Here is a 20,433-nt window from a genome sequence, read left to right as displayed (position 1 = left end):
CATTGAAGGGCAATATGAGGAATCCTGGATGTCTCTATCCTGACTAACATTTTTCTTTATACTATACAATGTGATGTCTTATTTCAAAGGGATGTGTTCTTTCATTTTCTTTTAACAATTATGTTGAAATCGTGTCACTCCTTCTTGACAATATTGTTTTATGAATAAAAAATATATTATTCACAGAATAATATGAAAGACTAAACAGAAACAAATTACTGAGGGATATGCAATTTTTTTTAAAGTTGCTCATTTGAAAGGCCACTATATAACAAAGGAGGAAATATTTTAAGAGTATGTAGATATGAAAATAAGGAATAATGATGACAGCAGAAGAACAGCATTAAAAGTCACCTGTCACATTACTGTGAGAATGCATTAAGATAAAATTGAAGCATTCAATGGAATGGTATCATTCTTTATAACACACATGTTCTCCTATAGGAAAAATCCTCAATGTGAAGGCCAAGGAGTTCATTTTGACTTCTCATAAATTAATAAGATATAATAAAGTACCATGTATGTTTCAGAGGCTGCATAATCAACAAACACTCACGGAAAAGAGTTGACACTCTCCACAAACTAATCAGCAGACAAGCTGCTGTCACGAGGGTACACAGCCCCCACCAAAACCCAATGAAAGAAAAACTAACAAAAACACGAAAAGTATGTATCAATACCCCTCAGGAATATACCGAAAAAATATCTGAATAGATTCAGTAGTATATTAAAATAATTATGAAAAATGGACTATTTAAACACATTCAAAATTGTAGGGGTGGACTATGAATTAAAATTGACCATGGTAATAGACAATATTAGTAAGAAACAAGCTACGAATTGCAGGTTCTTCTTTGTACATCCAGAAAGTGGTTGCGTTACATTCCACTCACTACTTGAAAGGATAAAGTGGGAACAAGGTACTTATAAAACAGAACCTCTTCAGAACCTTCCTTCTTTGAAACCCACCCACACACAGCCTTCCTAATTTGCTCACAGCTCCTTGTGAGACAGGTTGAATCTTCCTTGGTTAGAATGACGAGCCTTCCTGGCTGTGTGCTGTTCGACGTAGTTTGACGGTCTGTCTTGTTCACATCGAAAGTGCCGAGAATCCTAGAAGAGATGAGTTCCAGAAATCCATGGGACCACTCAATCACATCACATAAAAGGCAATTAAACTTACTTTAAAATGTTATCTTTTCATTTGGTGTCAAAGAATGTTAATACAGGCCACTCTGTTAGAGAATTAAGAGTTACTGTCTTGGAGAGACACTTAATGATATTTTGAATGCATGTTTATGTACATGTGTGTGAGTGTGTATGTGGGGGGTTTGTTAGCTATCAATTTCCATGACATGTGAGCTCTTATTAATTTTGATTCTCTAGGCTTTAGTACTGTCTTTTAACAATCTGTGTTAACAATGAGTGCTGGTTGTTGATAGCCAATATGCTGCCAAGAAAAATTCCCATGATCAGAATAGCAGTGAGGGAGGTGAAAACTACATGAAGAAGTAGAGGAGGGTAAGCATGGGTTGCTAGTTAAAGGTGTTGCATTGGCACCTTTGCTTCTGCTAGTCCGTCATACTCAGTTATGAAAGGGATGTAATATGCAGACAGGTACTCTTCTGACCAAGCCCTTGGCACATGTTGATTTGAAACTATTTTCTCTGACCACCTGATTGACAGGGAAACATGATGTGACACTGGAGTATGTTTCCATCCTAAGTGAGAGAAGAGTACATACAGGAAAGAAGGAAAGGAGATTTTCTCTGCATGTGAAAATGTTCCTGCATACCAAGGAACCCCCGCCTATATGATACCACAAACTGAGAGTCACCAGAGTCTGTTTCTCCAGAGGCCTGGGGATCAAACCTGCTCCAGAGTACTTGACATGGCAACCCAGACTCCAAAGCCAGTAAGTCAGTTAGGCTGGTATCCACTGAGCCACTCTGAGGACACTACAGTTTTCCTCCCGGTCACAAATGCTATCAAACCTTACCGAGATCTTCTCTATAAACTTTCTCCCTCCTATCTTCCTTCAGGCTTGACTGCATGGGATTGAGCCACAGGTCCTCACTGATCACCTGGTGTAGGAAAAGACTGGTTAGGTATGAACTAAGACTCCTTGCACACAACAGTGGAGAAACCGCATCAACCGTTCGGTACGGTTACCTGTGCAATCCTGTTTGATCCTGGGCAGTTTTGCTCTGAGATCCAAGCAAAGAAGTCAATCCTGGTGTCGTGGTTTCTGTTGCAGTGGGGCACAGGTTCATAGTCCCTGAACCATAAGACTGGGGTGGAGTGAGTGGCACTATAGCCTGTACAGCGGGAAGGCAAGGACGGTTAAAGTGTAGGAGGATGTTTCTCAGTGGTCAACCCTTCATACTATCCATCTATCAGGGTGCCACCTCTCACCAGTGCTGTTAATGTCATACTTCTTAGTGATCTCTCTGTTCCGGAAATAGGGGTTTCTCCCAAATGAGAACATGATCTTGCAGCATTTGTGCACACTAATGAGCTCCTCAACCTGCCAGGTGATGGAGAGGGAGCATGAAAATCGATTTAGAAAGATGTGGCCTTGTGGGCCACAAAGGAGGAGTCCTTCCCCATGCCCTTCCCCGACTCACCTCCACATTGACCAGGTAGCTGAGCATGTCTTTGTCTTTCTCACTGATGATGGTTGATAGCTGAGGGTGATTCATAATCTGATTTTAGTCAAGGAGCCTTGAGGGACAAGCCAGTAAAATAACTAGACAGGAGCAAGAGGTCAGCAGCAAGTGTTTCAAGCATGCAGTCTGCTAGACCTCTTGCCAATACCAGACACATTTCCCCCAACCTAACGTTCATTCATCATATGCCATCTAGTGTGCAGTGGTTCTGTGGGCTATGTTCTCATCCACAGCTCTGTGTAGGCTGAAGAAGGATGTCTGTGTGGGCTCTTGGCAGAGAGGGATTTCAAATACCTCCATGTGTCTGGGTGTCTGGTGTGTGATGTAAGGAGGTGGTAATGGGGAGGGACATTGAGTCCGCTGATCTAGTTAAGTCACAGACAGTTCATAAAAGGATTCTCTCTTTGAAACTCCTACATCATCTCACCTGCTATCCAAACTCATCCCTCACGTAATATCTTGAAGGTCTGGGGATGGAGAGAACAGTATCTGCACGGTGAATTTGGTTTGGAGTAGCCACAAAACTGACAAAAGACAAGTAGGAAGAGGATGCACATGTGATGATAACAACTGTCCCCCTTGTAGTTAGACTGATAGCAATAGATGTGTGGCCATGCTTAGACAACCTGTGGGCACTGCATCTTGTCCCTGGAAATGTTGGACATACACAATCAAAAGGTACTTTGGGGGAAGAGGTACAGCAGTAGTCCCAGGATGAAGGGAATTATAAGGTAGAAATGAATTTTACCGTGGGCAGCTCTGTTGTTTCCTTTTAGGATGCTACCCTCCTACATATCCCGAGGTTCAATCCCCACACCCACATCCTCTAAGAGGTCCTCTGGTGCCATCATGAAAAGGATACAGCTTTTGCCCAGAAGCCTGGGATTGCTTGGAGGAGGGCACTCCGACGTTCCAGGTAAGTCTTGCAGTTCCGTACCAGGCTCCGCCTCATACGGAAGTATGCCCTGCCACTTCGGGCATTAAGGTCATTCAACTCAAACTGAATGGTCTCCAGCGCATCCAGGGAGCCCTGGAGGGGGCTGGTACCCGGCAATGGCGGCCTCTCTGAGGATAGTGGCAGCCGAGGTGCAGGCAAGGTGGCAGAGGCGAGTTGGGGAGCGGGTGCGATGGGAGAGGCGGGGGCAGGGGCTGACTGCAGAGTAGGTGAGGTTGGGGCCTGCTCACATTTCTCCTGATGCCCCACCCCTTCCTGCTTCTGCAACAAGCCCTGTGTCTCAAGGTCTACCTCCACAATACTCACACCCTTCTTTAACACTACGGCCTCCTCCTGTTTTTCCACAAGCCTGCTATGTTCCTCCCCTGCCTCACTCTCCTGAAGCAGAAGGTGGGTGGCGGTGACCTTCTCCTCAGCTGCTGCGTGCTCTGCCAATGCGGAAGTGCCACAACTCACAGGGAACTGCTCCCCAGGGTTCCCCGGACTTGCCTTTTCCAAAGAGCCAACTGCCACGCCTGCTTCCTCACAACCCATGGCGGCCAAAAGGCCTTCCCCAGATCCTGCTTCCCTCGCCATGGGAAGGTTGTCTGCGCAGAAGCCAAAGCGGTGGAACTCACAACCGAGGCCTCTCTGGCAGTTGCAGGGAAGAACCCTGGTCTCCTCCCTCCTTCCAGAAGCGCCTGGTTGCAGAGCAAAGTGCGCCTGCGCAGTGATTTGCAGCCTCATTATGGAATCTTGAGTGAGAAACTATCCTAGTTCCACAAGCATCACGGCGAAAGGCACTAATCCGGAGGTGTCAGGCCAGGGCTGGGTTCCTAAGGCTAACGCTTCTCCCCTGCCCTTCCGCATGCATATCCACCACAGTCACTGCAACACTGGGCCGTGGGGTGCAGAGGGCGCTGTCTCCAGGGCCGTAGCAGAATCTTTACCCCTGTGGAGGAAAGAGGCGACTGCCTAGCTCATTTGGCACTGCCCGTTGCAGTCTACACTTTCCATGGAAGCACGTGCTGTGCCCCCTCCTGTGTTCATTTCTCAGGACAAGGTACTTTGGGGCACCTCCGGTGTACACCAACTTATCACAGGCCTAGATTCCACTTGCCCTGAAAGATGCCCACATTTGTACCTTTCAGATTTGAAGCAACACAAAGCCTCCTTTTCTGTCCGGTGTCCAAGAGAAGTCTCTCCATCCCTTCCCTGAAGCTCCCTGGACAACTGGGAAGCCACCCAGGCCAACCTGGAGGTCCTCCCCATCATTTCAGCTGCTTCAGGCTAACAAAGGCTGAGTGTAAAGGATATTTGGGGATGGGCTCAGGCCCTAGAAGACCAGGTATATGCGTTTCTGAGTCTACAACAATTAGCCACGGGTTCTAAGGTCAGGTCAACGCACAGGGTGTCATACTCCTTTTTCCCCCTTGACTGGGTGCCATCTCTGGGTGTGCTTGGGATTCTTAGGTGTGCTAAATAATCTAGGGTGTTGCTTCATTCACTTTCTGCTGGGCAGCAAATGTATCTTTCTGGTTCTTCCATAAGACAGGCAACCTTGGAGGTCTACAGGATCCTGCTGAATGTCGGTTGTCTCAAATGTGGGTGTCTCTAGGTACACAGAATGTGGTTGCACGGAATCCAACAAGCCTTTTCTGTCCAGCCATGATCTTTGACCCTGTCTATGGGACGGAGATGTAGGTAAAGAGACAGCAGATGATCGTGCCTCACTGGTGAGTTTATGTGCAAGAGCTAAGGAGGGCGTTTCTCCCGCCAATGGTCCTCCTACATAAAAGAGAAAAGAAACACACCCACAGTTTACAACTGAAGGAGACCAACGGGTGTAAGGCAGTACCACAACTGCATCGGGTTTGAAAGGCACATTATGGGTACACAGGCCTCTCTGACACCTTTCCAGGGGCAAATGCCCCACTTTGATTTGCTTAGCAGACCATCCTGGTGATTACGTCCCCAATCCAGCAACCCCGCGAATGAAACATATAATGCCCTAGTAGGGATTTACACATATGGAACAGAGAGGGTGACACCTACTTGTGTTTCTGCCACATGTCCACCCCTTTGTTCAGAATACATTTGTCTAAACATTTCACTACACTTTTTGGCAATTTTAATTTAATTTACCTGTGTAAAATATACATCTCTATATAAATATGCATGTATACATATCTATATGCATATTTCTGTGGTCAAGTTGTAAACACTAAATACTTCACAAATTCCCTCCGTTTTACTTTTCCGCTTTTTATTAACCACTTAGGCCAATATTTCTTACCAAGGATTAGGGATTCTGCCACAGTGTGTTGATATTTTTCTTTCCCTAAGGGGTATTATTGGTTGTTTGGAGAAGGGTACAGAGGCAGCATGAGCAAATAACACACTAGATTTCTTTGTGTGTAACAGGCCATTGTATCATATTATAGCCTAATTAAAGGTTTTGCTAAATGCTACTGAGCCAGTTCTGACTCAGAACAAACGTATGTACAACAGATCAAACATGACCTGTGCCTGTACAGGCTCTCATTCAACTTATCAACCAGAGCGTGGCACAGGTGATGGACTAGGCTGCTACCCAGCGTGCAGGCGGTTCTAGACCACCCCCACACCAAACTCAACTCTAACTCACGGTGACCCCAGAGCACACAGCAGAACCCTCCCTGTGGGCTTCCCACACCAAAGGCTCCTTAGGGTTGCCAAAGTGGGTGAGTCCAGCCTTGGTGTGGGCTGGCACGGGAACATTTGAGGGTGGGAGTGAGCTGCTAAAGCAGGTATCAACACTTTATCTTAAACAGTGTTTCTCATATGTGGGTCACTACACCTTTAGGGGTGGAATGATCCTTACACAGGGGTCACCTAGGATGATCGGAGAAAACATAAATATTTCATAATATATAATGACATATTTTGTGTTGAATAACAATGCTTTCATTATGTCTAATTATATTCGATTTGTAACAATTACAGGACATCCTGCATATCAGATATTTACATGATGATTCATAACAGTAATAACAAATGACAATGTTGAAGTAGCAATAATATAATATTATGGTTAGGGTCACCACTTTAGGAGGGTCAGGGCCTGAGGAAGTTTGAGAACTGCTGTCCTAGAGAGTGGGCATTAATAGAAATGTCCTTAAGGGCCCGGGGGTGCTGAATACTTTATGTCTCCAAAAAGGGGGCAGTAGGCTAAGCAACTGTGAGAACACCTGCAATGGCTAGAAGGGGAGCCTCAGGCTGTTCACCCAAAGCCAAGGAGAAACCTGTGCCTCTCTGAGGGATGCAGAGTCACCCCAGGGAGGAGTCCCAGACAGAATGTGGCTCTCCTTTCCTCTTGCTTTTGAATGATTATAGGATAAAATCCCTCTTTTACTGTTGTGTTTCCTGTGATCAATTTGCCAGCGGCATTATTTTGGTATCAAGGCCCAGTGCCCTGAGTGTGACAAACCACCCTCCATTTCATGTGTCCTACTGGCTTGTTTGCCCACATAGTCCTGCCTGCAGGCTTACTTTCACTGTGATGACAGTGTGTGTTTGTGAGCGTGTGTATGTGTGTATGTGTGTGTGACAGAGAGAAAGAGAGAGAAAGAGAGAGAGAGAGAGAGAGAGTGTTCAGCAAAATTACAAGGCAAAACAAGACTCCGCCCACTCCACTCCCAGGTCCTGTGAAGGGGATGGAGACCCCACCAAGTGACACTCTCAGAGGGCTGAGAGCAACTGTGTGTCTACCCAATCTGTGGGCCGTGTTTCAGCTGAAATGTATGGCTTTATAAAAATCCCCATGCAATTGTTTACCACAACACACATTGATTCACAGGGCCAGCATGCTTGTGCTCACATTCCTCCCACAAGGTTGTGTGACTTCACCGGTCTGTGCAAGTTCACTCATTGAACCTCCTCATGTGCTCTGGTCAGAGCTGTCATCCTTACTGGGTTGGAGTGATGTTTTCAATCACAGTGTATCATCAGCACATCACTTCCACTCAGCAAGAGTGAGGAATTTAAATACAATGTCTCTCTGAATCAGCTAGTACCACACACTGTTGGCTTCTTAGTCACCGGTGATTTTGTCACATGCTTCGTGCTTCAGTCCCAACACTGTGGCGAGTTGTTTCTCAAACAACATGAACGATGTCTTTGAGAACAAAACCGTCATTAATGGGAAAGCAGAAGAAAAATCAAAAGGGCTTCCTAGGAGTTACTCAAAATGTTGTAACTACAAATGAAATCAAAGGGAGCCCTGGCGTTGTGGGGTTTCCATGTGGGACTGCTAACCACAAGGTCGGGGGTTCAAAACCACCAGCACCTCTATGAGAGAAAGACGAGGCTCTGTACTTATTGAAAGTGTCTTCCTTTTCTTGTTAGGTGCCAAGTTGGTTCCAACGCATAGCAACCCTCTGCATGACGTAAGGAAACCAGCCCGGTCCTGTGCTACCTCACATTGGTTCTTAAGCCAGAGCACACTGCTGCGGCGTACGTGTCTGTACATGTCCCTGAGGGCCTTCCTCAGTGTCGCTGCCCCTCCATTCTAACAGGAATGATGTCCTTCTTCAGGGCCTGGAAACTGCTCACAGTCTGGGCAATGTGGGTGAGACTCAGCTTCGCCACCCTCATCTCTGAGGAGCATTCAGGCTGTGGTTCTTCCAGGATGACGGTTGGCTCTCCTGGACATCAACGGTGCTTTCAGCACTCCGCTCTGTCACCACCACCTGATGCACCGGTTCTCCTTTGCTCTTCCTGACTCAGAAAGAATCATCACATGATGTGATGGAGGAGGCCATCGCCAGAATGAGCCGCTCTGCATCCTGACAGTCCTGTGAAGCCATGGAGGTAATTCTACCCCATTGGACAGGTTCACTGACAGCATGGCCAAAGTGGCATGAATTTGAAGAGCTTTGAGACTCCACACACAGAGACCACACAGTGACCTGTCATGAGTGGTGACATAGCTCTGACCGGTGGCAGGTGGTCGTAGGACTTTGGAGCTGGTGCTCATGTTGCCCAGCAGTCCTTTGGACAAAGTGTTTCCATGAGTTCTCTCTCTCTCTCTCTCTCTCTCTCTCTCTCTCTCTCTCTCTCTAGCTTTTATGCTCCAGATGAGAAGCCAGTAGCTGCAACAATGAATGGCTGCACAAGCTTTTGGGTTTTATTGAGATTTATTCAGGTGAAGGCAAAAATTACAAGGAATTCTGATATTAGCCTTTTCTTGTTTCTTGTGATCTTGGTTACCAAGATAATTACTGCATGGGCTTGTCATCTGATGAGATATTGGAAAAGAGAACAATTTATGTCACTACAAGGGAGAAATGCTGCTTGCCAAAGTTCCACAATATATTGTTTTAAATATCTTTGAATAAAAGAAATGACTGGGGTGGGGGTGTGGGAATTAGACTGGTGTTCACAAATACCAGAGTTCAGAGGAATGGTAGTCTTAACTATCAATTCAATAAGATCTGAAACAGCACAAAAGCAGAAGAAGCAAAGTTCTTCTAACCTGATCAGTTGATAAACAGTAGGATAAACAGAATAGAGAATGAAGTTCTCAAGGATCTGTGTACACGGAAGCAGCAGTCAGGAGAGCAAATAACATTGCATTGGGTAGATTTATCCAATGCTGCCCAGATCATCATAAAGTGTCCAAGACTAAGATTGTTCCTTTGAGGACATAGGTTATCCGACCCAATCAGGACATTTTAAGCTGGTCATAGCCACTCTACACTAGCAATTTCTAGAGTTTCTTGTGACATCAGCTTGTACCTTTCTGTTTTTCAAGTGACATAGCAGCATATTGTGTTAACTGAATGAAATCAAACCCATCACACTCTGGTGGCAAATGATGGGCCTCCCCTCCACAAAACAGAAAGAATTTCCACATTGTCCGATAGCACTATTATGGGTGGATTAGTCTCCATGCCAGCAAGTTTGATTGTACACAAAATATATGGAGATGCTCAATATTTTAGTTCCACTGTTTTAAGAGATTCTATTCATTGAAGGGCAATATGAGGAATCCTGGATGTCTCTATCCTGACTAACATTTTTCTTTATACTATACAATGTGATGTCTTATTTCAAAGGGATGTGTTCTTTCATTTTCTTTTAACAATTATGTTGAAATCGTGTCACTCCTTCTTGACAATATTGTTTTATGAATAAAAAATATATTATTCACAGAATAATATGAAAGACTAAACAGAAACAAATTACTGAGGGATATGCAATTTTTTTTAAAGTTGCTCATTTGAAAGGCCACTATATAACAAAGGAGGAAATATTTTAAGAGTATGTAGATATGAAAATAAGGAATAATGATGACAGCAGAAGAACAGCATTAAAGTCACCTGTCACATTACTGTGAGAATGCATTAAGATAAAATTGAAGCATTCAATGGAATGGTATCATTCTTTATAACACACATGTTCTCCTATAGGAAAAATCCTCAATGTGAAGGCCAAGGAGTTCATTTTGACTTCTCATAAATTAATAAGATATAATAAAGTACCATGTATGTTTCAGAGGCTGCATAATCAACAAACACTCACGGAAAAGAGTTGACACTCTCCACAAACTAATCAGCAGACAAGCTGCTGTCACGAGGGTACACAGCCCCCACCAAAACCCAATGAAAGAAAAACTAACAAAAACACGAAAAGTATGTATCAATACCCCTCAGGAATATACCGAAAAAATATCTGAATAGATTCAGTAGTATATTAAAATAATTATGAAAAATAGACTATTTAAACACATTCAAAATTGTAGGGGTGGACTATGAATTAAAATTGACCATGGTAATAGACAATATTAGTAAGAAACAAGCTACGAATTGCAGGTTCTTCTTTGTACATCCAGAAAGTGGTTGCGTTACATTCCACTCACTACTTGAAAGGATAAAGTGGGAACAAGGTACTTATAAAACAGAACCTCTTCAGAACCTTCCTTCTTTGAAACCCACCCACACACAGCCTTCCTAATTTGATCACAGCTCCTTGTGAGACAGGTTGAATCTTCCTTGGTTAGAATGACGAGCCTTCCTGGCTGTGTGCTGTTCGACGTAGTTTGACGGTCTGTCTTGTTCACATCGAAAGTGCCGAGAATCCTAGAAGAGATGAGTTCCAGAAATCCATGGGACCACTCAATCACATCACATAAAAGGCAATTAAACTTACTTTAAAATGTTATCTTTTCATTTGGTGTCAAAGAATGTTAATACAGGCCACTCTGTTAGAGAATTAAGAGTTACTGTCTTGGAGAGACACTTAATGATATTTTGAATGCATGTTTATGTACATGTGTGTGAGTGTGTATGTGGGGGGTTTGTTAGCTATCAATTTCCATGACATGTGAGCTCTTATTAATTTTGATTCTCTAGGCTTTAGTACTGTCTTTTAACAATCTGTGTTAACAATGAGTGCTGGTTGTTGATAGCCAATATGCTGCCAAGAAAAATTCCCATGATCAGAATAGCAGTGAGGGAGGTGAAAACTACATGAAGAAGTAGAGGAGGGTAAGCATGGGTTGCTAGTTAAAGGTGTTGCATTGGCACCTTTGCTTCTGCTAGTCCGTCATACTCAGTTATGAAAGGGATGTAATATGCAGACAGGTACTCTTCTGACCAAGCCCTTGGCACATGTTGATTTGAAACTATTTTCTCTGACCACCTGATTGACAGGGAAACATGATGTGACACTGGAGTATGTTTCCATCCTAAGTGAGAGAAGAGTACATACAGGAAAGAAGGAAAGGAGATTTTCTCTGCATGTGAAAATGTTCCTGCATACCAAGGAACCCCCGCCTATATGATACCACAAACTGAGAGTCACCAGAGTCTGTTTCTCCAGAGGCCTGGGGATCAAACCTGCTCCAGAGTACTTGACATGGCCACCCAGACTCCAAAGCCAGTAAGTCAGTTTGGCTGGTATCCACTGAGCCACTCTGAGGACACTACAGTTTTCCTCCCGGTCACAAATGCTATCAAACCTTACCGAGATCTTCTCTATAAACTTTCTCCCTCCTATCTTCCTTCAGGCTTGACTGCATGGGATTGAGCCACAGGTCCTCACTGATCACCTGGTGTAGGAAAAGACTGGTTAGGTATGAACTAAGACTCCTTGCACACAACAGTGGAGAAACCGCATCAACCGTTCGGTACGGTTACCTGTGCAATCCTGTTTGATCCTGGGCAGTTTTGCTCTGAGATCCAAGCAAAGAAGTCAATCCTGGTGTCGTGGTTTCTGTTGCAGTGGGGCACAGGTTCATAGTCCCTGAACCATAAGACTGGGGTGGAGTGAGTGGCACTATACCCTGTACAGCGGGAAGGCAAGGACGGTTAAAGTGTAGGAGGATGTTTCTCAGTGGTCAACCCTTCATACTATCCATCTATCAGGGTGCCACCTCACACCAGTGCTGTTAATGTCATACTTCTTAGTGATCTCTCTGTTCCGGAAATAGGGGTTTCTCCCAAATGAGATCATGATCTTGCAGCATTTGTGCACACTAATGAGCTCCTCAACCTGCCAGGTGATGGAGAGGGAGCATGAAAATCGATTTAGAAAGATGTGGCCTTGTGGGCCACCAAGGAGGAGTCCTTCCCCATGCCCTTCCCCGACTCACCTCCACATTGACCAGGTAGCTGAGCATGTCTTTGTCTTTCTCACTGATGATGGTTGATAGCTGAGGGTGATTCATAATCTGATTTTAGTCAAGGAGCCTTGAGGGACAAGCCAGTAAAAGAACTAGACAGGAGCAAGAGGTCAGCAGCAAGTGTTTCAAGCATGCAGTCTGCTAGACCTCTTGCCAATACCAGACACATTTCCCTCAACCTAACGTTCATTCATCATATGCCATCTAGAGTGCAGTGGTTCTGTGGGCTATGTTCTCATCCACAGCTCTGTGTAGGCTGAAGAAGGATGTCTGTGTGGGCTCTTGGCAGAGAGGGATTTCAAATACCTCCATGTGTCTGGGTGTCTGGTGTGTGATGTAAGGAGGGTGGTAATGGGGAGGGACATTGAGTCGGCTGATCTAGTTAAGTCACAGACAGTTCATAAAAGGATTCTCTCTTTGAAACTCTTACATCATCTCACCTGCTATCCAAACTCATCCCTCACGTAATATCTTGAAGGTCTGGGGATGGAGAGAACAGTATCTGCATGGTGAGTTTCGTTTGGAGTAACCACAAAACTGACAAAAGAAAAGTAGGAAGAAGATGCACATGTGATGATAACAACTGTCCCCCTTGTAGTTAGACTGATAGCAATAGATGTGTGGCCATTCTTAGACAACCTGTGGGCACTGCATCTTGTCCCTGGAAATGTTGGACATACCCAATCAAAAGGTACTTTGGGGCAAGAGGTACAGCAGTAGTCCCAGGATGAAGGGAATTATAAGGTAGAAATGAATTTTACCGTGGGCAGCTCTGTCGTTTCCTTTTAGGATGCTACCCTCCTACATATCCCGAGGTTCAATCCCCACACCCACATCCCCTAAGAGGTCCTCTGGTGCCATCATGAAAAGGATACAGCTTTTGCCCAGAAGCCTGGGATTGCTTGGAGGAGGGCACTCCGACGTTCCAGGTAAGTCTTGCAGTTCCGTACCAGGCTCCGCCTCATACGGAAGTATGCCCTGCCACTTCGGGCATTAAGGTCATTCAACTCAAACTGAATGGTCTCCAGCGCATCCAGGGAGCCCTGGAGGGGGCTGGTACCCGGCAATGGCGGCCTCTCTGAGGATAGTGGCAGCCGAGGTGCAGGCAAGGTGGCAGAGGCGAGTTGGGGAGCGGGTGCGATGGGAGAGGCGGGGGCAGGGGCTGACTGCAGAGTAGGTGAGGTTGGGGCCTGCTCACATTTCTCCTGATGCCCCACCCCTTCCTGCTTCTGCAACAAGCCCTGTGTCTCAAGGTCTACCTCCACAATACTCACACCCTTCTTTAACACTACGGCCTCCTCCTGTTTTTCCACAAGCCTGCTATGTTCCTCCCCTGCCTCACTCTCCTGAAGCAGAAGGTGGGTGGCGGTGACCTTCTCCTCAGCTGCTGCGTGCTCTGCCAATGCGGAAGTGCCACAGCTCACAGGGAACTGCTCCCCAGGGTTCCCCGGACTTGCCTTTTCCAAAGAGCCAACTGCCACGCCTGCTTCCTCACAACCCATGGCGGCCAAAAGGCCTTCCCCAGATCCTGCTTCCCTCGCCATGGGAAGGTTGTCTGCGCAGAAGCCAAAGCGGTGGAACTCACAACCGAGGCCTCTCTGGCAGTTGCAGGGAAGAACCCTGGTCTCCTCCCTCCTTCCAGAAGCGCCTGGTTGCAGAGCAAAGTGCGCCTGCGCAGTGATTTGCAGCCTCATTATGGAATCTTGAGTGAGAAACTATCCTAGTTCCACAAGCATCACGGCGAAAGGCACTAATCCGGAGGTGTCAGGCCAGGGCTGGGTTCCTAAGGCTAACCCTTCTCCCCTGCCCTTCCGCATGCATATCCACCACAGTCACTGCAACACTGGGCCGTGGGGTGCACAGGGCGCTGTCTCCAGGGCCTCAGCGGAATCTTTGCCCCTGTGGAGGAAAGAGGCAAGTGCCTAGCTCATTTGGCACTGCCCGTTGCAGTCTACACTTTCCATGGAAGCACGTGCTGTGCCACCTCCAGTGTTCATTTCTCAGAACAAGGTACTTTGGGGCCCCTCCGGTGTACACCAACTTATCACTGGCCTACATTCCACTTGCCCTGAAAGATGCCTTCATTTGTACCTTTCAGATCACTCTCATCAGTTCCAACTTATTTCAGTATGAGAGGCACAGTAGAAGTGCTCCTTTGTGTTTCCACAGGGTAAGTCTTCAGGAAAGGCACAGTACCATCTTTCTCTCAACGAAAACTGGTGGAGGAGAACTGTTGATCTTGAGGTTAGCAGTCTGACATGTAGCCCACTATGTGCCATGGCACTACTTACTGAGAAGTATGGCCAGAGTGCTCTTTAGAGGCTAGCCTGGAGGAAATTAGTCCGACATAGTTGGAGCATGTTGTCTGTCAGGGGAGACCAGACCCTGGAGAAGGACATCATGTTTAATAAAGTAGAGGAGCAGGGAAAAAGAGGCAGGCCCTCAATGAGATGGATTGGCACAATGGCTGCAACAAAGGGCTTCAGAATGGGAACAATTATGAGGATGGTGAAGGAAAAGGAAAGGACTGTGCTGTTGTGCATAGAGTTGCCATGACAAAGAAGTGACTCCATGGCACCTCAACGGCCAAATTTTACAGTTTGGTTTTAAAAATGCCCGTCCTGAAAATCTTATGCACAAGTTCTACTCAGCTATGATGATGTTGTGTCAAAAGTCTTGAAAGCAGCGAGCAACGCTTGTTGCATGATCTATTATCAAATTTGCAACGTTTGTGAATTCTGTCCATTCCCAAAGTCAAAACACAGAAAAAGTAGAACAGTAGAACTGAATGCAGAGCCCAGAAGTTAATACATACACCTATGGCAAAGGATCAAAACACATTATATGGGGAAGAGATAGTCTTCATCAACTGATAATGGCAAAATTGGACTTGCTGCAGAAAAATGACAGGAAAGTTGCTTCCTTCATTAATAAACAAATAAAATCTTGGTGTGGACTAAAAATGTGAGTGTACACCCTCGAACTAGAAAGATTATCAGCGAAGAACTAGGGACAATTGTAAGGGTCCCCAAATACATGGCATACATGCACTATCAAACAAAATGAAAACATGCACACAGCAAATGGTGATTGGCACCGCCTAACAATAAGAGACTTAGATATATGACAAGATCTCTTCAGTGTAGGACAAAGAGAACCTACAAACGGAAAACATTTTTTTTGGCAACGACATATTTAACAAGGAACTAATCTCTAAAATTCATAGGAAACTTCAACACCTCAACAAGGACAGAATAATTCCAATTTGAAAAGAATGCCATGTAACGGGATCTTCTTCCAGAGACTACATACAGAGAAAGCCTCTGTCTGAAGCTAAAACCCTGAGTTCTGACCTCCAAGCTCCTGAACGGTGGGAAGGAAATGTCTGTTCTTTATAGCTATCTACTTGGGACTATTTCTGTTACAGAAACACCAGAAGCAAAGAGAGCCTGCAAGCAAGTCATTTAACCTCTCTGTGCCTCCATTTCCCCACATGTAAAATGGGAACTGTTTAAATTGTGATTGAGAGGATTACAAAGTTATGCAACATAGAAGGATTTCCTTAGACCAGTGAATGGTGGGCTGTAGTCCCCTAACACTTGCTCAAAAATACCTCCACTCTCTGCCATCTAGTTTATGCCAACTCACAGCAACACTCTAGAATGGGGGTAGAACTGCCCTTGTGAGTTTCTGAGACTAAAACTCTTTACAGGAGTAGAAAGCCCATTGTTTATCCCTGCTCCCTTTGAACCACGGACCGTGCCATTAGTAACCCATGCAACTGCCCAACATGTAACCAAGACACTACCACGCCTGCTTGGATATGCTAGATACACTCTTATAAGGGTTCACACAGCACCCCCTAAGACTCCCATCTCCCCAACTTTCCTACTTCCTTCCTCCCCTGTGGTCCTATACAGATGACCTGGGCTTTCAGTCACAGACTGGTCATTCATGAGATGGGCTGCCAGAAAAACAAAAGCCTTGGGAAAAGTAGAGCTGGAATGCTCCTTCGAATCAAAGATAGTAAGACTTTGTCTCTTCTACTTTGGACATGTTGTTAGTAGAGACCAGTCCCTGGAGAAGACCATTACACTTGGTAAAGTAGAGGGACAGAGAAAAAGAAGACATACAAGATGAACTGACACTGACTGCAATCATGGGCTCAAACATGAGCACAACTGTGAGAATGGTGCAGGGTGGGTCAGGGTCTTGATCTGGTATGCCCAAGGTCACAGTGGGTTGTTACCTTCTTAGGAGCACTTCACAACAATAACATGGGGTAAATTTGTACCTGCTTGAGCTAAAGTGAGAAGTAAGGAGACCCTGTAGTAGATGTTCACTGGACAGGTGATAGGCTGCTTAGGGTTACTCCTCATCTCTGCCACCATTAAACTTCCTCAGTAATTTTCTTCCTTGAGGCCCAAGACAGTCCCCTCCTGGCTCACTGAATCCAATTAGAGGCAGGCTGCTCATTGGACTACAGGCATCTCCTGATGTTCACATCTCTGACTCTCAGGACAGAAGGTGGCCTTCCTTAAAGCCTGCCTGCAAGCTGATCCTGCCTCACCACCTGGAGGTCCAGAGATTAACCTGTGGCAGCAGTCTCTTATAGGGCCCTCCCTTGGAGATAGCACCACTGCATGGCCATGGGAAGTTTCACCACGTAAACACTGCTGGTGGGCTGGCCACTTTACAAAGGACAGGCTCCCCATGGTCCTCACGATTCGCCCAGTAGATCTGGGGGTTAGAGGCCAGGCCTTGTGTGGCTTTGAAGGAATATCACCTGTCTCCTGCTACTGACCCATCCTGACTACAATTGTTTCTTCTGGGAGGTAGTGCGTCTCCACTTTCAGCTGCAGAGAGGCTTAGTGCCTCACAAAAGTGGGAAGCAGCCCAGCTGGTACTTGAGCTGGTTTGTTTCCACTAAGTTACACCTCTCCCTGCCCAAGCCTGTGAATTTGGTCAAGTGTCAGCTGGGCTTCCATTCTCAGGCCTCAGTTCTCTGTTAAAGGGGGAATATACTGGGCCCAAACACTGGCTCTGTTTGAAAAGCAGAAAAGAGGGTACGATGATCTGAGCGGTAGAATGGGGGATGGTGGAGGGCTGAGCATGTTCCCTGCTACTCTGGTTGGAGCTACAGGAAGTGGGCTGGTTCCACAGCAACCTGGTGTCCTTCCACCCAATGAGTAGGGCAGTCTGCACCAGAGTGTTATGGTATCTGGGACCTCAGCTGCAACACTTGTGGTGACAGGAGCCCACACAACCCAAAGCTGCATGTTTCAACTTTAGGCAATTTGGCAATTTGAGCTGCTAGAAATGAAGGCCAGATTCCAAAGTTGACATGGAATGAGAGAAATTAGCATTTCCTGTCAGATGGATCTTGGTTCAAAGCAGAGAAAACGGAAAGATGCTTACTTGTGTTACATTGACTATGCAAAGCCATTCTATTACACTGGGTAGACCATAAAAAACTATGGATAACATTGTAAAAAAAGGGGTACTCCAGAACACTTCATTGTGCTCTTGCAGAACCTATACATGGATCAAGAGACTGTGATTCTAACAGAAGTGGGATTCATAAGGTTTCAAATAAGGAAAGGTGGGCATCAGGGCTGTATCCTCTCACCATACTTATTCAATCGGTATTCTGGACAAACATTCCCCAAAGTTGGACTATATGAAGAAAAACAAGGCATCGGAATTTGAAGGAGGCTCATTAACAATCTTTGATATGCATATGACACATCTTGTTTGTTGAAAGTATAGAGGACTTGAGCATTTACTGATGAAGATCTAAACCTACAATCTTCAGTGTAGATTACACATCAACTCACACAAAAAAACCACAAAAATCTCACATCTGAACCTATAAGCAACATCACCATAAAGAAAGAAAGAAAGTATACAAGTTGCCAAAGATTTCTTTTTACTTGGATTCACAATGCCCATGGAAACAGAAGTCATGAAATCAAGAGATTATACAAAATACTGCACTGGGCAAATCTGATGTAAACCACCTCTCTAAAGAGTTAAGCAGCAAAAAAAATTCCTTTGCAGCATAAGGAGGACCTGACCCAACCAGAGGATTTTCAATTGCCTAATGGGTATGTAAAAGCTGTACAATAAATAAGTAAAAATGGGGGTGGGGGGGATGGATTTTAACTCTTGTATTGGCAAAGATTATTGAATATGCCATGGATTCCCAAGATATCAATCTTGCTTATTAAAATCTAGGAAGATTTATAACACATTTCAATGAAAATCAAAGGCTGCAACCTCAGTTTATACCATAACTCAAAGAAAACCAAATTCCTTATAACAAAACCAAGAAAAAACAGCATAATGTACAGATAAAACAGTGCCGTTGTCAAAGAATTCATTTTACTTGGGTCCACAACCAATGCTCATGGAAGAGGCAGTCAAGAAATCAAAGAACACATTGCATTTGGTAACTCTGCAGCAAAAGACCTCTTTAAACTGTTGAAGAAAAGGATGCCACTTTGAGGACTAAGGTATACGTGTTAGTAGGGGTAGACTACAGAAACAAATCCAGGGAGACACATATATGCGTGTTTAAGAAAGAGCATTATATATAAGAAAAATTGCATCTTAAGAAAACATCCAAGCCCAGTCCTGATCAAGTCCATAGTCTGATATTAGTTCATATGTCCAATACCAATCTATAAAGTCCTCTTCAGATTCATGCAACACATGCAATGACACTGAATGCAGGAAGATCAGAGGTCAGTGGGTGGAAGGTCTTGTAAATCCAGTGGCAGTGTAAGCACATCAGCTCTGGTTCCTCAAAATGGTTCCTTAGAGACTCTAACAATCATCAGCCTGTCTCCAGGTATTTTGTCAGCAAGTATGTCTCAAAAGGAGTGAGTGTGTCCCAAATCCAGTGAGATATTTATCTCCTTAGTGCCTCAAAATGAGCTAATCAAACTCGACTTGAATGACATGCTAAACTGTACCCCTTCATTCTTATATCACAAATTGACAACAGATTAGGTAACTACCATAGTATAGTACAACTAACTAAAGCTATGGTATTTTCAACCAAATCATATGCATGTGAAGTTTGGGCAACGAATAAGGATGATTGAAGAAAGTACCATGGACTGCCCAAAGGAAAAACAAATATGTCCTGGATGAAGTGTAGGCAGAATGTTCCTTAGAAAAGAGGATGGACAGACTTCATGTACTTTGGACATGTTATCAAAAAAGACCAGTCCCTGGAAAAGGGCATCAGGCTTCGTAAACTAGTGTGTCAGAAAATGAGGAGGACTGTCCTGAAATAGAGTGATACAGTGGCTGCAACAATGGGATCAAACAAAACAACAGTTGTGAGGATGGTTCTCTTGTACATAGGGCCGTTATGAGTCAAATCCACCTTGACCAGATCCTAAAAACAACCAGCAGAAAGGCCAACAGGTTGCTGTGAGTCCAAATTGATATGAAGGCCATGGGTTTGGTTTGGGCTAGCTGTTGGAAGGAAGCTGTCAATGGTGTAATGATTCGTGCAATCCATTGCCCTAGATTACAAGTGTGAGCCTACCTAGAAGCACTTTGGAAGAAGACATGGTGGTTCCCTTCTGAAAGATCAGCCATTGAAAACCCTATGGGGCACAAATCTAGTCTGAAGCACACAGGGTGGTCATGCTATAAGGTCAACTCAGCAACAAGCTTTAAGCTGCTCAAAGCTTCAGAGCCAAACAATGCATCTCCCTGTCAGTTCTTCCCATCAGGCTAGTAGGGTTTCTTTGGGACAAAACATGACAAATAGCACCCTCCCTTCCTGATAACAGTTATTATACATCCACCCTCTCCACTCTTCTACTCCCCCTGGCCCCCACCCCAGGTCTTCTCTATTTTGGCCCAAATAGTGTAGACCCTCTCAGAAACAAAAGAATAGGAGGAAGAAAAAGATAACGGACACTTAGCAGGCATTAGTTTTTATCAAGAGATGATAAGTCACAACCCCTAGGCCAAATTCAGTTGACTTTCTATATAACATAAAAGACAAAAAAAATGGGTTTTGTGTTTTTAATGGCTGGGGATATGGGTGAAAATTAAAAAAGAAAACTATTATTAAGTAGCACATATGTATCTGAAATTCTAATTCCTATGTCCAAAATTTAAGATTTCAATCAGTCACTCCA

Source organism: Tenrec ecaudatus, chromosome Y (genome assembly GCF_050624435.1).
Source record: "Tenrec ecaudatus isolate mTenEca1 chromosome Y, mTenEca1.hap1, whole genome shotgun sequence".
NCBI lineage: Eukaryota > Metazoa > Chordata > Mammalia > Afrosoricida > Tenrecidae > Tenrec > Tenrec ecaudatus.
The sequence above is the reverse complement of the archived record's forward strand: the minus strand, read 5'-3'. Positions refer to the sequence as shown.